We start from the raw sequence: 17,751 nt of genomic DNA on the forward strand, positions 1-17,751 counted from the left end.
CCACCACTAGGCTAGATACCAAGCCCTTTCCAAAATATTTAATTTGGAATTATCACAGAAGTAATCCAATTTTAATATATGAAGATAGAAAAAAATGAAAATTATTTACTTTAAATGCATAATAATCTTTTTTGATAAAAGGAGGGAAACATAGATTTACCACAATGGGATTTTTGGTGTGAATACTGTATTAATGACTAAAGATCTAATTTTAGTTGTAAAGAAGACTTATTATGACCACTTATTTAAAGCCACACAATATTCTAAGTTAGACTTCATAATTTCATGTTTAAAATAAAATTATATTTAATTCATATTTTTAGGGATTTAAGTTATTTTAAAATATTTCAATTTAACACATTATGTGTAAAAGCAGCATAGATTATATATTCAACATTAAAATACATGGGTGTTGAGAAGCATAGATAAAGTATATCTTAATTATGTGTTCACAGTTCCTTTTATAAATTAGTCATGAATATTTTTTTGCTAATAGATGAAAGAATGATCAGTGTTTTAAATATCTGTTATTATGGAAAAAATTACTTCAAAACTTAATGACTTAAAACACACATATGCATTAACTCATATTTCTTTTGAATGAGGAATCCCGTGATGTTTTAGCTGAGTCCTCTTGCTCTCAAAACTGTAATTAAATTGATGGTTAAGGGTGAGGGGTCTTATCTGAAGGCTCAACTGGCAAAGTAACCTTGTACATGGCTACATGGTTGTCAGTAGAATTATTTAGAGTTTCTTGAAATGTAAACCTTGGTTCCTAATTGGTTATAGCTGGGGCCACCCTCATTATTTTTGCTATATGAATCTCTCTAATATGGCGGATTGATTCATCAATGTGAATGAGCTAAGAAGTCAGTAGAGAATGTTTGATAGTGGGATGAAAATTCACAATCTTTTGTAACTGAACCACAGAAGTTATAGCCCTTTAAAATTGCCATATTGTAGTAGACATCAGTATGTCACTAGCTTCAGTTCATATCAAGGGAAGAATATACAAGCTGTGAATATCAGAATATCAGTAATTAGAAATCATTGATGATATCTCAGATGTCTCCCTACCACAAATATACATAAAGTTATACTGAAAAACATCCTTACCATCCTAAAAATACTTAAAATTCTAATTAAAGAGTCAAAATAAATTCAAGTGGAAATAAAGCATAAATTATGTGATATGTAATCTATGAAATAAATGTATTAAAATTTAGACTTATAATTTATAAAAAGGCATTTAAAATCTGTAAGTTTAAGTAATACTGAATTTTGTGACATTCCATTTTATTAGGATAGGATTTTCAAATTCTTGTGTATTTTGTTAAAAGTGAGAGTGTTGCTCATGCATCAACTTTAGCATATAGATAATATGGTTAATTATATATTTTTAGTCATTAGTATACTAGTGGAAAGATGTAATATGGTTTCCCCATCTCTTGTGGTAAAAATTATACACTTAGACATGATGTATAGAGAGATAACACATATTAAATTTACACTCCATTTACATAGGTCCAAAATCACACATCAAGCAGAATAGAAGTAAAAGAATTGTGGCTTTAACTAGTTCAGAGATAAGCAGATGTCTCTGTTTAGAAAGTCTGTTTCAAGCAAGAAGAAAAAAAAAAGCTTAAGTTTCCATTTTCTTCTTCAGAACCAGCAGCCTTCTTTCTCTATGCAATCTTAATAGAAACCAGATCTCAGATCAAAAGTAGTAGACACGAATTTCTTCCACAGAACTCGGAAAAATAGCTTGGTTATTACAAGCTCATGTTGATTACTCACCCAAACTAATTAATGTAAAATGTAACAGATTGACACCTGGTAGTCTGTTAACCTGAGCTGCCTTGAGACATCAGCAAGAAGGCCATCACCAGATGTGCCCCTTCAAACTTGGAACAAAACTGTGAGCCAAAATAAACCCCCTTTTCAATAATAAACTGTCTATGGCATTATGTTCTCACCAGGAGAAAACAGACAAAGACAGATGTAGATGATTTTTGTACCAAAAGAAGGCCAGATACTTTCATGGATTTTTTTATAATCTCTTAGATTAAAAAGTGGCTGGACAACAGAGGAAAACTTGTCATATCCTGCAGCACTTGGTACAAAAGTCAAAGGAAAATACATAAGAATCTTTCTTAGGAAGCAGCCCCATATTCATGTTGTCTGTGGTGATTGAATATCCCCAGTATACCATTGATCACATCAAATCAATATTCTTAATTTTAATATCTTGGTTTGTTTGTTGTTATTTAACTTAAAAATTGTTCACTTCATTTTCATAGTTGCATAAAAACTGTAAGCTAAAGAAACATTTTTTAGTATATATATTTCAACATATTCAAGTAGTATCTAATAAAAATAATTGAAGACCAGAAAGGGAGACCAAAATATTTTTTTTTCATTTGTAAATTGTCCACACAATAACCAGATTTCTGAATCATGACTTTAAAGATGTACAAATGCTGCTGAGTTGTTCCTCTTATCAAGATAATAATTTTGAACATCATTCTGCCCAAACAAACTTGTATATACAAATCAAAGCAGTACTTACATATTTTCCCTCATGGATCAGGTTAGCAAAAGTTCAAAGTTTGACCACTTACCTTTCTGTGATGATATGAAACACTAAGCACTGTCTTACGTTGCTAGTTGATACTGAAAAGTGTTACACCTTTATAGAAGGACATCTGGCAATATTTAAAATCATAATGTGATCCAGCAATCATACTTACAAAAATCTGCTCCATAGGTATACGTGCATGTGCACAAATTGACAGGATTAAAAGGACAATCTAAATTTGCAGGTCAATCTAAACATGGATCACTGATCCTTAAAGGGGTGAAAGGGAGTTATTTTAATTTCCCCCAGAGGTATTTGGCAATGATTGGAGACATTTTGGTTGTTATACCTGGGGGAGAGGGTGTCACTGATATCCAATGAATCAAAGTCAACAATGCTTCTAAACTTTTTACATGTAGAGTACATATGACCACAACAAAGAATTATCTGGCCTCAAATATCAATAAGGCTGAGGATGAGGAATTATAGATTAATTATATAAGAAACTATGTTTTATATGCACACACACACACACACACACACACACTACAATACTATCTACAATTCATCTGTTATACTTTCAGATTCTGGAACATCTTTTTGAATACAAGAAAGAATATATGGTTTAGGATTATTTTTCTTTGATTCTGTTGTGATAGTCATTAAGTTAGATTCTTAATGCTATTTAGTAAGTTAAATATTTTATAAGACATCTCAAGGGAAAGACAAACAGTTAAGTACCCAAAAAAACAAACAAAAAATTGTAAGTATCCTTACTGTCTCTTACTTAGCTTTTGGTGACCCAGAAGTGATAATCTAATTTAAAGCATGTGTATCTGATGAAAATCTAATTATATTTTTCTGGTTTCAAAGCTCTAAGTGATACTTCATTATTATATCAATCTTCTGTGACTATTCGAAAACTTGTTTCTAGAGGATTTTTTAACAAATGTTGCCTAAATGAAGTGACAACTGCTTGAGGCAAAGAGGTGATACACCATAACCATAAAATTGTGAGAGCTGCATGATTTATATATGTGATCACCAAATATGGAGCTCAGAATCTTTTCAAGTGTCTATTAAAAACAACCAAACAACACATAAAACATCATAAAAGTACAAGCTGCATGAAAATACTGTATTGTGATAGCTAACATGCAAAGTTTACATTTACTTCTCAAAATGTGCATACATTTTATATTTGAAAAAAATTAAGAGTCTTTATCTTTGTGTTTCTCCCAAAATGGATTGGACAAGTACCTATTTTTTTAGGTACAGTTTCCCTTTTCTCCATATATAAGTATTTTGAAATAGAGAAAATCTCTGTTAAAAAAAAAGGTGAGGGGAAATGACAACCATTCCTTCATTTTCTTTCTCTGTCTTCTTTCTGGTTCTTTCCATTCCCCTTCAGTCTAACATTCTCATTAGACATACCAAGCTACACTCAGAGATGCAAATACTGTATGCACTTCTACTTAATTATCTACTGTATGGCATTTTCAGAATAAAACTAGGGAATGAGAAACTAATTTTTGATTTGGAAGTTTTGAACCCTCTGTGGGGAGCTCTCACTATGGATGTAATATTTCTGATTTTAATAATATCCACTGGTACATAATAAAGATGTTACTATCAGCTGGGTGGCAGGAATGAGGCAAATTGAAACCATAAGTATACATTTCATACTACATATATCCCCTTGTCTGAAATTTAAACATATTGGCAATGAGCCCCTAAAAAAGAGGGACAGAGTTAGCCTTGACAAAAATCATGATTAGCTGATGTTCTGCATAGTTTTAAAGCAGATCTATTTGTATCTCAGTATTTTATATAGAAAAACATATTCCCACATAAGAAAAATGATTTTCCTTATGTTCCTAATTTGGAGAGAATCTAGATTGTCCTTATGTGTGAGTTGAATGGATAAAAGCTAAGTCAGTGGATTTTCATGTGGTTTGGGGTTGAACCCATTATATATGAAAAACATAACTAATGATTTTAAGAAAATAAATGCAGGTTTCTAAAATAAGTATATTTTTAAATATACTTATATAAATACTTTCCAATAGTACACATTTCAACTTCAAAATTATAAATCAACAGTCCTTAGTAGTACTATAACAAACCTTTTAATATTGAGAAAATTTCTTCCCTTTTTTAGCAAAATCTTAATAAGGCACTCAACTTTATGAAGCAGTAGTCAAGATAAATACATATTTTACAGACCTCTGAGTTTTTAATTTCCATCTTACAACATATATTACTACAGTCTTGTCTTCCTATTGTACCTGCCATTTCAATTGTCTCCTATTCAATGAAGATTTTCATGAAATACAAACAGCTGTGATCTTACCTCAGTTGAACACTTCTAGCTATAGTGAAACTCATGAAAACAAGATATATTTTTTTTTACCATAGCCAGAATCTAAACATACTTTGAAAACATGTTTTTCTTATCATTTATACTTGTATTCTCATTTTTTATTCATTCACAAAAATATCGAGAGCTTTCATTTCAATGAAAGCTACTCTTCCTCACAGAGCTTATGATGAAGAGGAGAGAATTGATATTAAGCTTCCAATGTCACAATTAGTTTTTTTTTAATTTTTTATAGTTATAAATGGACAGAATGTCTTTATTTTATTTGTATAGTGTGCTAAGGATCGAACCCAGTGCTTCTCACTCTGCCCCCAAGCTACAGCCCCAGCCCACACATAGTTTTCTAATGATGCATTTTTGCAGTGCTGGGGATTGGAACCAGGGCCTTGCATATAAGAGGTAAATGCTCTACCACTGAGCTACACCCCCATCACTTGTTTCTAAATTATTACTATAATAACTGCTACCATGGAGTAGTAGGAAGACAATATAAGCATAGCTCCCAGCAACCTGACTGCTAAGAATTTTCAAAGACATGAAAACGACAAAACTGAAGGGTGATGAAGGTGAGTTGGATGTACAGAAGGATACAATGCCTTCTGGGCATGGTACAGCCTGTGGGAATTGTACATGGTGGAAACCAGCTCACTCATTTGAAGAATAGCTTATATAGGTGGAACAGAACCACTGGGAGGAACTTATATAGACATGAAGTAGGCAAAGTAGGAAACCAGAACCCTGCAGGACATGGGAAAGATTTGGGACTTCTAAGAACAAGCGGAAGCTACACAATATTTTAAGAATGGAAGTTATTTGTTCTTTTAATGGTAAATTGAGTGAAAAAGATTAGGAAAGAAGTAATTAAATTTCTTCAGTAGCTCAGGTGGTTTGCAGAAAGGTGAATGGAAAATGAACATTAAGATTAGGAAGTACCCTAATGTGTCCAAAGTCCATTAAAAGTCATTACTGACAACTAAAATCATTGAGCTTACCACTTCAGTATTGAATCCATATCCTTAACAAATATACAAAACATTTTAATCAAAGAGTTTCAAAGACTTGATGAATATATATGTACAAATATATATATAATCTTATATATATGTATATTTATATATGCTTGTGTATTAAATAAAAATAATGATAAAAAAATCATTTGTAGCTGGGTGCAGTGGAGCACACCTGTAATCCCATCAGCTTGGGAAGCAGACACAGGAGGATCATGCGTTCAAAGACAGCCTCAGCAATTTATCAAGGCACTAAGCAACTCAGTGAGACCCTGTCTCTAATAAAAATACAAAATAGGGCTGGGGAAGTGGCTCAGTGGTCCAGTGCCCTTGAATTCAATCTCCAGTACCAAAAAAAATTCATTTGGATGTGACAGGAATGTGACTGTATTGAACAAAAGGCATATCTCTCCCATCTAACGTTTTCCCTGCTTAATTACCAGTCAACTGAGTGCCTGAATCACAGTACCAACAAATCATGTAGTGGAAGCTATGTTAGCCAAGAATTTTTGATATTTTGGTGGATTTTCTCAAGATGATGATTGAGTTTTAATCAATATGACCAAATAGCAATAATTTTTAAAAACAATTATTTAAATATGATAAATAATTTCAAAACTATTGTATATAAAAAAATTTACAAAATCAATCCATTTTAACCTGCATTTTATAGCAAATTGCAAAAATCTCAATGATGAAAAACTGAATATTAAAGTATAATGGAAATTGTTATCTGTTTTTCTGTAAATATGAATAGTTTTCTCTGATTTAATAAGAAGTACATATATTTGTTTGACAGGAGAACAAAACAATCATATAAGAAATGAATGGAGTCACTGAAGACACATTTTAAATATGATAAAAATTATAAGATATTCAAGGAAAATAGAGGCTGATGGATAAAATATCAGAAGCTATTATCTTCGTACATCTAATTTTAAAAATGACATCTGCACTTCCTTATTATTTTTTGAAATTGCATATGTTTTGAAGGGTATTTCATTTACGGGTTTTTATTTTACTTTCTTAAGGTCATTTAATAGATCAGACATTTTGATTAGCTTAAAATAACTGCATCTTCCTCGGATCTGACTGCCAGAACAGTAAGTAACAAAATGAAAATTGAGAGAAGAAAGCAGCCACACATCTGCTGGTCTTATCTATTTTTTAAGCAAGATAACAGAAATAAAAAATAAAGGGCTCTCTTGAAACATAAATATTTTATCTGAGCTTTTAGCAAGTAGCATCCAATTTCAGACTCTATCCATGATTTAGCACCATTTTTTTCACTTTCTTTTTAGTGCAGTTCTGAGAAACCTCACATATTGGCATTGAGAAAACTCTTACACATGTGATTTGTCAGTAACCAAATTTGAAAAATGGGCCCTGTAGTACATCACTATCACATAACACTCAACTAGAGCTTTAAATGACAATAATAGTGAGAGCTAATCCTTATGGAACACTCACTGAGAACTCGACAATTTCTAAGGTTTATACATGCATTTACACATTTAATACCAAAAATATCCTATGAAACAGATATTATTATCTCCACAATAGAGTTAAAGAAATTGTGGTTACAGTGAGGTAAAGCAATTTTCTAATGCCCATCAAGACTAAAAGGAAGAATACAAGCAGTCTGACTTTAGACTTCACAACACAATGTCTCAGGACTCTCAGACTAAGGATGTGTCATTAGCATCACAGTCTGGAAGTATGCAGGACACAACCTGTGCATAGGCATATGGTGGCCCTCAGAGTCAGAGTTAAAGGAACCAATCATAGCAGTGGAGAAAAGAGTCAATGAGGAGATATATTAATAAGGCTGTTCACGAAATCAACAGCAGAAAGCGTTTCAACTTGATCAACTGGTAAACACTGTTGATAGGTAGAGTGATCTCAAAACACAAATCTGATCATTGTTTTAGGCATACTGGATGAGGTTGACTAAATTCTCTCAAGGGTAATCCTAACAAAGTGGTAGGACAGAAGTCTTGATGAAATTAGTTTATCAGAAAAAACAAGTGAAGAGGAGCAGAGCAAAGGGTCAAAGACTGGAGGCCAATGGTAGGTCACACAAGGATCAGTGACATGTTTCTTAGAAGCTGTTTGCAATTACAGATCAAACCCAAAATGGGAGTTTACATATATCATGCTAACAAAATACAGGAAGAGTACTGACCTAGGATAAAATGAGAACAGTATGACACACACATAAGCAAATCAGTCACAAAACCCATCTCATGGCATGTTAATCAAAGGCCTCAAGCCACAGAACACCTGAGCAAGAAAAGAAGCCATGAATCTGATGTGCAAATAAACAGTAAAATTACTCCCTATAAAGTCTCATACAGAAAGTCACTGAAATAACCCCCATAGAGGCACAAAGAATATCTGGACTTAGGAAGAAGAAATCTAAATATGATAATTTGCCTACAGAGAATAATTTGTAATCATGTATAACCAATATTGGGCTAGGGATGTAGCTCTGGCAGGGGTAGAGTGCATGCTTAGCATGCACAAAGCCCTGGCTGGCTTCATTCCCTAGCACCTAAAACACAAAACAAAACCAATATAGTAAACGCAATCTAAAAATTCAAGGAAAATCATATTCTGATAAGGCAACTGATTTAAATTGCACAGGTGCATAAATAATACATGTTGGATAGATGTCCTTTGAACAGCTGGAGCAAGGAGTCTGTGCTTTGTTAATTTTGGCATCCCTGAGGCTGAACAATAATATCTGGCAGCTAAGATATTCATTAGATTGTTGTTGAATGATGAAGATATTAAAGTGATCAATCTTGGTTAACCTAATGGTATGTGCTGGGAGTTGAGGTGAAGAGGGAGTACAGAGGTCTGATATTTTCATTTAATGAAGCTTTATGGTTCTATTGGACTGGGTGAAGATGATAATGACATTAAAAGGAGGCAGATGGAAAGTGAACATGGAGATTTTTATCTCCTACTTGTCATATCTATATAAAGAAGCCTATTCACTCATAAGAAGGGGCAAATATGGGGGAAGAAAACCTTTAAGCTTCAATATATCTCTCTTATCATGACCTGCTCTGAGAGGAATAGCAAAATATCAGATTAGTGGATTTTTAAAAATATTTTTTAGTTGTAGATGGACACAGTACCTTTATTTTGTTTGTTTTTATTTTTATGTGGAGCCAGGGATTGAACCCAGTGCCTCATGCATGCTAGGCAAGCGCTCTACCACTGAGCCACAACCCTGGCCCCTGATTAGTGAATTTGATTTAAAAAATAGAATATGAGCAGATGAATGGAACCTTGCTGTTTCTTTACTAATATCTTGAATCAAGGAATCTACCCTTTTGCACCCCCCCCCATATATGTAAGTTGTCTGTCCTTGCAAGAAGTTTACAATTCACCAGTTTGGGGCAGTATTGGTGTTATCAATAAGCCCATTGTATCCAAAGTTCCAGGCCATTTTCCAATTCATCTTTATAAATAATTAAGCTGACATTTTCATCTCCATCTGTCTTATTTGTACATCTACTTTGAGTTGATTTTAAATTCAGATGAGGGAAGACAAGTTTTTGGTTAATTATCACTTCTAAAACCCTATCAGAGTCCATGTCAAAGAGTAAAGTGCTTTAATTTCTAACATAAGAGATTTAAGAAAGACAACAGAAAGTAAAAAATAGCAGACAACACAACTCTTTAGACATTATTTAATTTGCTGAGTAAATTGCAATTAAATTACACACAAGGGGAAAACAGCTAGTTTGCCTTTGCATGTAATAAGGAATAAAATTGTACTTGGATTTGTGGTCAAACTTGTCCCTTAGGTGGGAATGTATGAAATACAGAGAATGAAGCCAAATTGATTACAACCTCAAAGTAGGGGCAGGAAAGGGAACTAAGTTATCACCAGATGCCTTTAAGAAGAAGGAAAAAAAGGAAGAGATCAGAAAATGGAAAGATCATCTGGTTTCATCAAATTTTCAGACACCGTAAAGATAGTGAAAAATAATAAATTTGAAACAAAACTGTTTTGTTTGAACAAAAAAGAACATTCACAAATTAAAGTATCTTTAGCCAAAAAAAAAAAAATGATCTTGTTGAATTTGGTAACATGAAGCAGAGGGGAAAAAATAGTTGAGAAGAAATAATAAATGAAGACAGGCCTGAAAAAACTTTCATATAGTTATTTTCAGCATTATTATTTTTTATGATAAAAAATAATGAAGCAGTAAAATTAGAGCCAAATCAAAAGTGTGTTTTCAAAAGCTATTTGATATTATTTTCCTAATGTGCCTTTTAAATTTCCCAAAATGATCTTGGTAACTTCCCTATAGCTCTTGCTCATCTAGAGGAAAGTGGATTTATTTTTCAGATAATAACTTTTAATTAATTTCTATTGTCAGATTTATAATTTCTTTAATTTAAAATCTGACAAGATTATGAGGTGGTAAAGTAGTGGGAATATATTAAAATGTTTCATCAACACAAGTATTTCATTTATATTTCCTTTATACATAGAATTATTTTCTTTTATCGGGGTAGTTTTCAAATAGCAATAAAGGTTTGAACACTTAATCTCATTTAATTTTCTACAATCAAAATTAATCAACCATTAAACTTTAGTTAGGTACACCAAGATGACACAAAACAATCTTTTCACATCTGAATAAGGGTGGCCATTCCCAGAGACCCATAAATATCATTTGCCTGCTTATTAGAATTTTGTTCCATTTTAATCATGAAATACTTAAGAAATTTATGTTATTCATACAATTTAGCAGTTAAGTATAACACATTTGAACTCTGAGGTTAATCCACTATATTAACTGTGTCCCTGATTTGCCTAGCAATCAGTTTTTGCTATAGGTTGACGAAACAAAGGTTTACAAGTTTTAATTTATTAAACATTTTATTCCCAAATTTTCTCCAATTGTTTTGCAACACAAATTCTGGATCTAGGCTATAATAACATTATAAAGATAAGTGGGATTGGTTTCTATCTGTTCAATTTTAAGTTGAACAAATAATTCCATAAATTATATAGTAATTGAGAAAGTTGACAATAGAATATTCTACTCTTTCCACATGGTTATTTTCCAGTATTATTATTAATTTAGTCTCATGCAGTTGATTTTTCCTTATGTACAATTGTAAATTTAAAACATTTAAATAAAGGAAATAGTATCTATTAAAGGTAACATCATTAAAATTAATTGTACAGCCTAGGAAATAGTATCTTCTTCTAAAACATGTATTACCCATATTAGCTAGTAAATAGAAGAAATATAACTCATGAGATAGTGTTGGACATATATGATTGATATTCATTTCATCATATTTTGTCCATATTTAAGAAAAAATAATTACTTTTATGTCATCCAATAATGATGGGAGAATTATTCTGAAAGCAATTTTTGGTACTGGGGAGTGAACCCAGGGGCACTTAACCACTGAGCCACATCCCCAGCCCTTTTTATATTTTATTTGGAGACAGAGTCTCACTGAGTTGTTTAGGGCCTCACTAAGTTGCTGAGGCTGCCTTAGCCTCCAAGATGATGGTATTACAGGCATGTTCCCCTGTGCCCAGCCTTTTGCATTCTTTTAATTGAGAAATATTTAATAGTTCCTGATCCTCTACCATATGTGCTGTTTAGACTATTGCTCACAAGCAATAGCACCCCAGTTTGAACAATACTGCAGGGCAGTATCGATTTCATGAAGTGACCAAAAGGATAAACTGATAATGATTGATCCAGATATATAATGATGAATAGGAAGAAAAAGCTAATATGCAAGAAGCAAAGAATGAAGTACACATCCAGAGAAAAAAATTTAAAAATACTCCCCAGCTTTGCATGTTAAAGCTTCAGTGTCTGTGTTCTGAATACAAAAGAGTGTGAAAAGGACTCATAACCAACCTTTGATCAGTGCCCACCTGGAACAATAAGTAATGTCCAGGAGAACAGATGATTGAAGCAGTATCATAAGAAAATATGAATGATAGTGATAGCATGCAGAATAGAATGGTGGAGGTATAAAATGGCCTAAATAGATTATCCCTTGGATATTTACCATATTAGAGAAACAAATGATAAATTCATAGAAGTAGCTCAGTTGAGCCAATTAATTAAATGATATATTTGAAGCCCAGGGTATAGCTTGAAACCACATAATTATCATAATTATAGATGACCATTTATAACCTATAAAACTGGCTATTTAATTTGTTACAACCAATATGTTATTCAGGAAATAATGGTAAGCAGTACTATAGGAAAAAAAAAAGTGACACAATCAAACTGAACATAAAATCAAAGGGAGCAAAAGGGAAATGGAAACAACTGTGGCTGACCAACCATTCCATCCCAACCATTTTACCTTACACTGGGGTCCTTTTAGAACTAATTTGCTTGAACATTTTTTTTGGATCTTTCAGTAGTTAAAAGACAAAGCAGCTGGGCAGAGGTGAGGCCTGATCACAATATGAAGAACTCACCGTCTTCTACTTCACACCTAGACTGTTTCCACTTTCATGTCACCTGTTGGCAGACTCACAGGCATCTATATTTGTGATCATTGCTTGCACATTCTTGGGAAAATGAACTGGGAGCTTTGCAAATAGAAAGACATTGCAGTAACCTATACAAAAAGTGATAGGATACTTAAAATGTACAAACATGATCCTTGCTAAGATGAATCTCGACAAGTATCCAATTCCTTCTATAGCTGTTCTGTGTGACCTTAAAATAAATAATCATCTTTATAACTGAGCTTCCTCATGTGTAAAATATAAATACACTAATTGTCACAATAACTGTAATAATTAAATGAAATAATGCTGTAATTAATAAAACATAAGCCACATCATTTCACAGAACATAGGAACTACTAAGGAAAAAAGCTGGCATTGATATTAATGGGTTCTAATCTGGTGAAGGGGCATGATACAAAACATCAGCTGGAAGATAAATATTTAATTTCAAGTAGATATCGAAAGGAAACTATAGAAAAAGAATACTCAGCTCATGGTAACAGGGGGCTCCAGAGGGATAGTTAGTAAAGTTTTTTTTTTTTTTTTTTTTTTTTTTTTTTTTTTTTTTACCCAACATCCTAGTTTGACCACAACTTTTCCAACTTTATTACTGGAAAGTTCTGTGTCATGGGAAATGTTTCAGTGTGGGCAAACTGGGATTACTAGTCACCCTAGTCCCAAACCATCATGTGGAGCTTAGAGAATGTGTACAGTTTCAACAGCGGATTTGACACACTGATCAGAAACTAAATGAAGCTCTATCCTAAAGAGGGTGAACACTAGTCTCTTGGTAGGAAAGAAAAGGCAGGGAGCGGGGAGGGCACAGGAAAGCAAGAGTTTATATTACTATTGGGTTCCCAGCCCCAGGAAAATATCTGACATATAGTAGGTTCTCAGTAAATATTTCTGGGTGAATATATATATGGATAGATTTAATCAATCTACAGGAAAATACAGCAGAGAATGCTAAACATCTCACCAGTGTTTTTTCCTTCCTCCTGGGCCTTTCACGTGACAATATTTTCCAGCCTCACTGGCAGATAGCATGACCACTTGATTGAGTTTTGACAAACAGGATATAAGTACAAATTATGTGTGCAACTTCAGATCATGATTTCAAAAAGAACAAGCTTGCTTTCCACTGCAGATATGACTATAGAATTGACCATTTGGATGAGGGCAACTTAAGAGATGAAGGAGCAAAAAGTGAAAAAGATCCTGGTCCTTGGATGTTCTCAAGGGGTGTAAACATCATATTCACTGGAATACCTATGCCTGTCACTATTATTTGCTCAATGTTAAAAATAGCTGAAGTGGGCTGGTGGTGTGTCTGGGTAACGGAGCACTTTCTTAATATGCATGAGACCCTGGATTTGGTCTATTACAATGCAAAAAATATTTCTAAAAGACTCTTTGTGTCTCTCAAGTATGGGTGAAAACATGGAAGGTCATATGCCTTATTGATTATGATGTGATACCATCTAAGTGGATTTGGGTTGAGAAAAATGGGTTGAGAAAACAAAAAATTCAAGAATTTTTTGTTAAAATTGGCATTTTAAAATTTAAGTAATATAAATGCCACTATTATGAAATATTACAACTGTTTTCTTGTACTCTTTTAACTTCCTCAGTTATAACTCATTTATATCATTTAATCACTGAAATAATTAGATTGGACACAGTCAATGAAACCAACATCAAAGAGAAAGAAAATACAGATGTGGATAAAGGAAATTAGATAAACTATTTTGCTTCTGCAAGGAATTATATTCTTAATTTTGTGGTCAATTTGCTTTTAAATAATATATCTTTTTCTCCATGTAGGAATTTCTCTCTTAATATTGACTAAGCTTATTCTCATTTAGTTAATTTAGAAGTCAGTTGAAAAATGAAGTTTGCATAATTTGAATTTGTTTTGGAAGATAATCATATTAGAGAAAACTTAATACTCTAAACATTTGTCAGAAGGACTATGGGGGCCCAAGTTCACTTTCTGAAATTTAAATTAGATGGTTTATCCTTTCATACTTATGGGATATTTCAGTCCTTATTAAATTCATATTCAAGCGAATTTGATCCAAATACTTTAATTTTGAATCTGAAACTGTATAAATTAGGTCTTCTAGTTATTATTAGCATTATTCACTTAAAACAAACACTGCTTACTGGACAATACACAGATGCCTGAAGAATCATTATTTTAGATAAAAAACAGAGATTGTTTTTCCATTATACTACTACTTTTGTTTTTATTTCATATTTCTTGTAACTGGTATAAAACAAAACATAAGCATTGCATTATTAAATTTGACTTCTTAGCAGGCATTGGATACACCTAAAAATAACGACTGACACAAACATATAATTCTACTACCACCAGGGTCAAAACAATTCATTACCCAAATGCTTGTCTGAAAAGATGAAATCCCCTAAATCAATACTTTAATACATATTTAAATACACTATTTTAGCACATATTCAAAAGAATAAAACTTACATGAGCAATCCATGACTTGTTCAAAATATTGTGTTCCCATTTTTCTGGTGAGATTTATTTAAGTAAAACATTGAATATTTGAAAAATTATATATTTAAATTATTTTGAATTCAATATTAGTCATCAAATTTAAAAGAAAAGGCACGAATTTGCATGTAATATATGCTTTCTTCTTTATTTAAAAATATTTAGCATTTTACCTAATTTATTTCAAATTTTCTATTTCTTTAAATAAGACACATTTTAACCAAGCTCTATTTCTAAAATTAAGACTGCAACACATGGTCTCAAACATATTCTTTAAAATTAAGAGAAAATCACAAAGGAGCGTAAGGAATAAATTTAAATAGGCTGGAAGTGGAAATTATAGTTATTACAGATTTTTCTGCTTTCTCTGTTGACAGAATCACAATCTATGTCACATAAACCTATTAATAAGTTTAAACACTATCATTTGGAAGTCTAAAAACTATTGAAGACAATTGCAAATACTGAACACTCATTGAGTACTACTTAAATGATATATCATAGAAGAAAAAATAAATTGGCAATCAGCATTCTGCAATTCAAGCAAACTTTACTTTTAATTGTTTAAATATGTTTATTACTGTGGTTCTCTTACTTTGGAATCTTCTTTACTTTTGTCTGAATGTCTTTCTAGAAATACTGTATAATCTTTCAATTTGAACCTGAATATTCAAAAAATTCACCAATGTGTATGACTTCTACTTAGTCCTCTACCTGATTCCTAAAAAATCAGAGGAAAAGTGAATAGCAATATAGAAAACACTTTTTGAAACTTATTAAGTGATGCTTTTATGACTTGAATAATGTATTCACCTAAATTCCAAAGTTTGTTGGTGTCCCAAAATTTGAATGTGTTGATAATATGTAGCACATGTATAGTATACTAAAATCCTTGAAATAAATTCAGTTTTTAAGTTTTAGAGGTTGATATTGAACACTCCTAACTTAGAATTAATATGTGATGTATGCAATACAGATATAAAGTGAGATGAATTAAGTGAGTTAAATTGGCTAAGGAAAATATATAAGCTTTTCTAGTTACATTTACCTTCACTGACTCATAGCAGTAATTGAAAATTAGTGTGATCAAAGTTAAAATCAGCATCATGTCACCAATCTTGTTTTATAAATCCATAAGGAATTAGCACTTTGCCAACGTAAGGATCGTTCAATAACAATGGGTTCTCATTCCATTCGCATTAATATGGTGACAAGTAGTGGAGTCCTTTCCCAGTTATCTATCCCAATGGACAACAGCAGATAAAACTACAAAAAAGGAAGCTCATAGAACAACAACAACAAAATTACCCTATGATTGACTATAATCTGGGTGCTAAATACAGAAAAATAAAAATATATTAAAAAGTAAAATAATGACAGGTGATCCAGTTGAAAATGGAAAGCAGGCAATTTATTTACAAGAATCTACTAAGAAAATAATGGAGACTGGCACAACAGAACTTGCACAACATAAATGTATATATGTATATATACAACATATAACGTATATATGTATACACAACAAATAGAGAATATGTGCATGATATAGAGACAATTTATACAATACGTATTAATACAGTTAAATGTGCTTGCTTATTGAGGACATTAGTAGATAAAAATTACTAGTATATCTTTGAATTATTTGGTCTAATACTTAGTGCATAATCTATTTCAGAGCACTAAGATTACTATTTTCATTGCTGTTGTAATCCAACATAAGCTAGAAAGAACCTCACATATCATTTAATAATCAAGCAGTTACTAAGACAAACAAAAGGAATGTGTCTCTATCTCATAGGTCTTCTGGACCTTGTGGAGGAGTTATTGTAAAGAAATATATATAGGAAATTTATATTTTACATTATCATGAGCCTTATATATATTGAAAATGAATTTGCTTCTCATTTTCAATTTGATAAAAATGAAACTGTGTCTGCAGAAGATACAAGCAATACTATTAGAATTCTAACAGAGCAATATCTAGGCTTTATTATATCACTTTGATCAAATGATTTTATATTATAAATTTTAAATTGTTCATCTCTAAAAAAGCATAGTATCAATTATCTTCTAAAAATAAAAAGGAAACATTCTGACATATTTCTGAAACATCCTGAAAATAGTAGTTATCAAATATTTATACTTGCTATGTATTTTAAACCCAACAGTAAGAATAGTGCAAGTTTAAAAAGTGACATTTGTTGTCAAAAGTACAGCTGGAGATGTGGACTTCTACTTCAATTGTTAAAATTAAAACTATATAAATAATGGTTTTGGCTTTCACTCTGGGTATAGAGAATTAGAAGGAGTATTAATTACCGCCACACTTACAACAGAAGAGAGTGAAAGTAAGAGAGATGAATACATTCTAGAGTTCTGCTAAGGTAATGCATGCTTAAAAACTTTTTAAGAGGCTAGATTTTATGTTAAGTGTAATTACAACAATAAAATAAAGTGCCAGACCAATTTCAAATTATGTGATTTTTTTTAACCACTAGGGAACTGAGATCACTGGTCCCAAATCTAAGAAGAGATCATGATTGCAGGGTGATTTCAGAGAGAGACAGAGATACAGGCACTCACACCGGATAGCTACTCTTATCTGATAAGAATATAGCGGGAATTGATGACAAACTGTGAAGGCCTGGTTTATGAACTGGGAAGACACTGACACTATGAAATCCCTGAGAACTTTAGAAGTTGGGACTATCTGTACACTCTTGCCATGTTTCT

This window comes from Spermophilus citellus (genome assembly GCF_964194105.1).
Source record: "Spermophilus citellus genome assembly, chromosome: X".
Taxonomy (NCBI): Eukaryota; Metazoa; Chordata; class Mammalia; order Rodentia; family Sciuridae; genus Spermophilus; species Spermophilus citellus.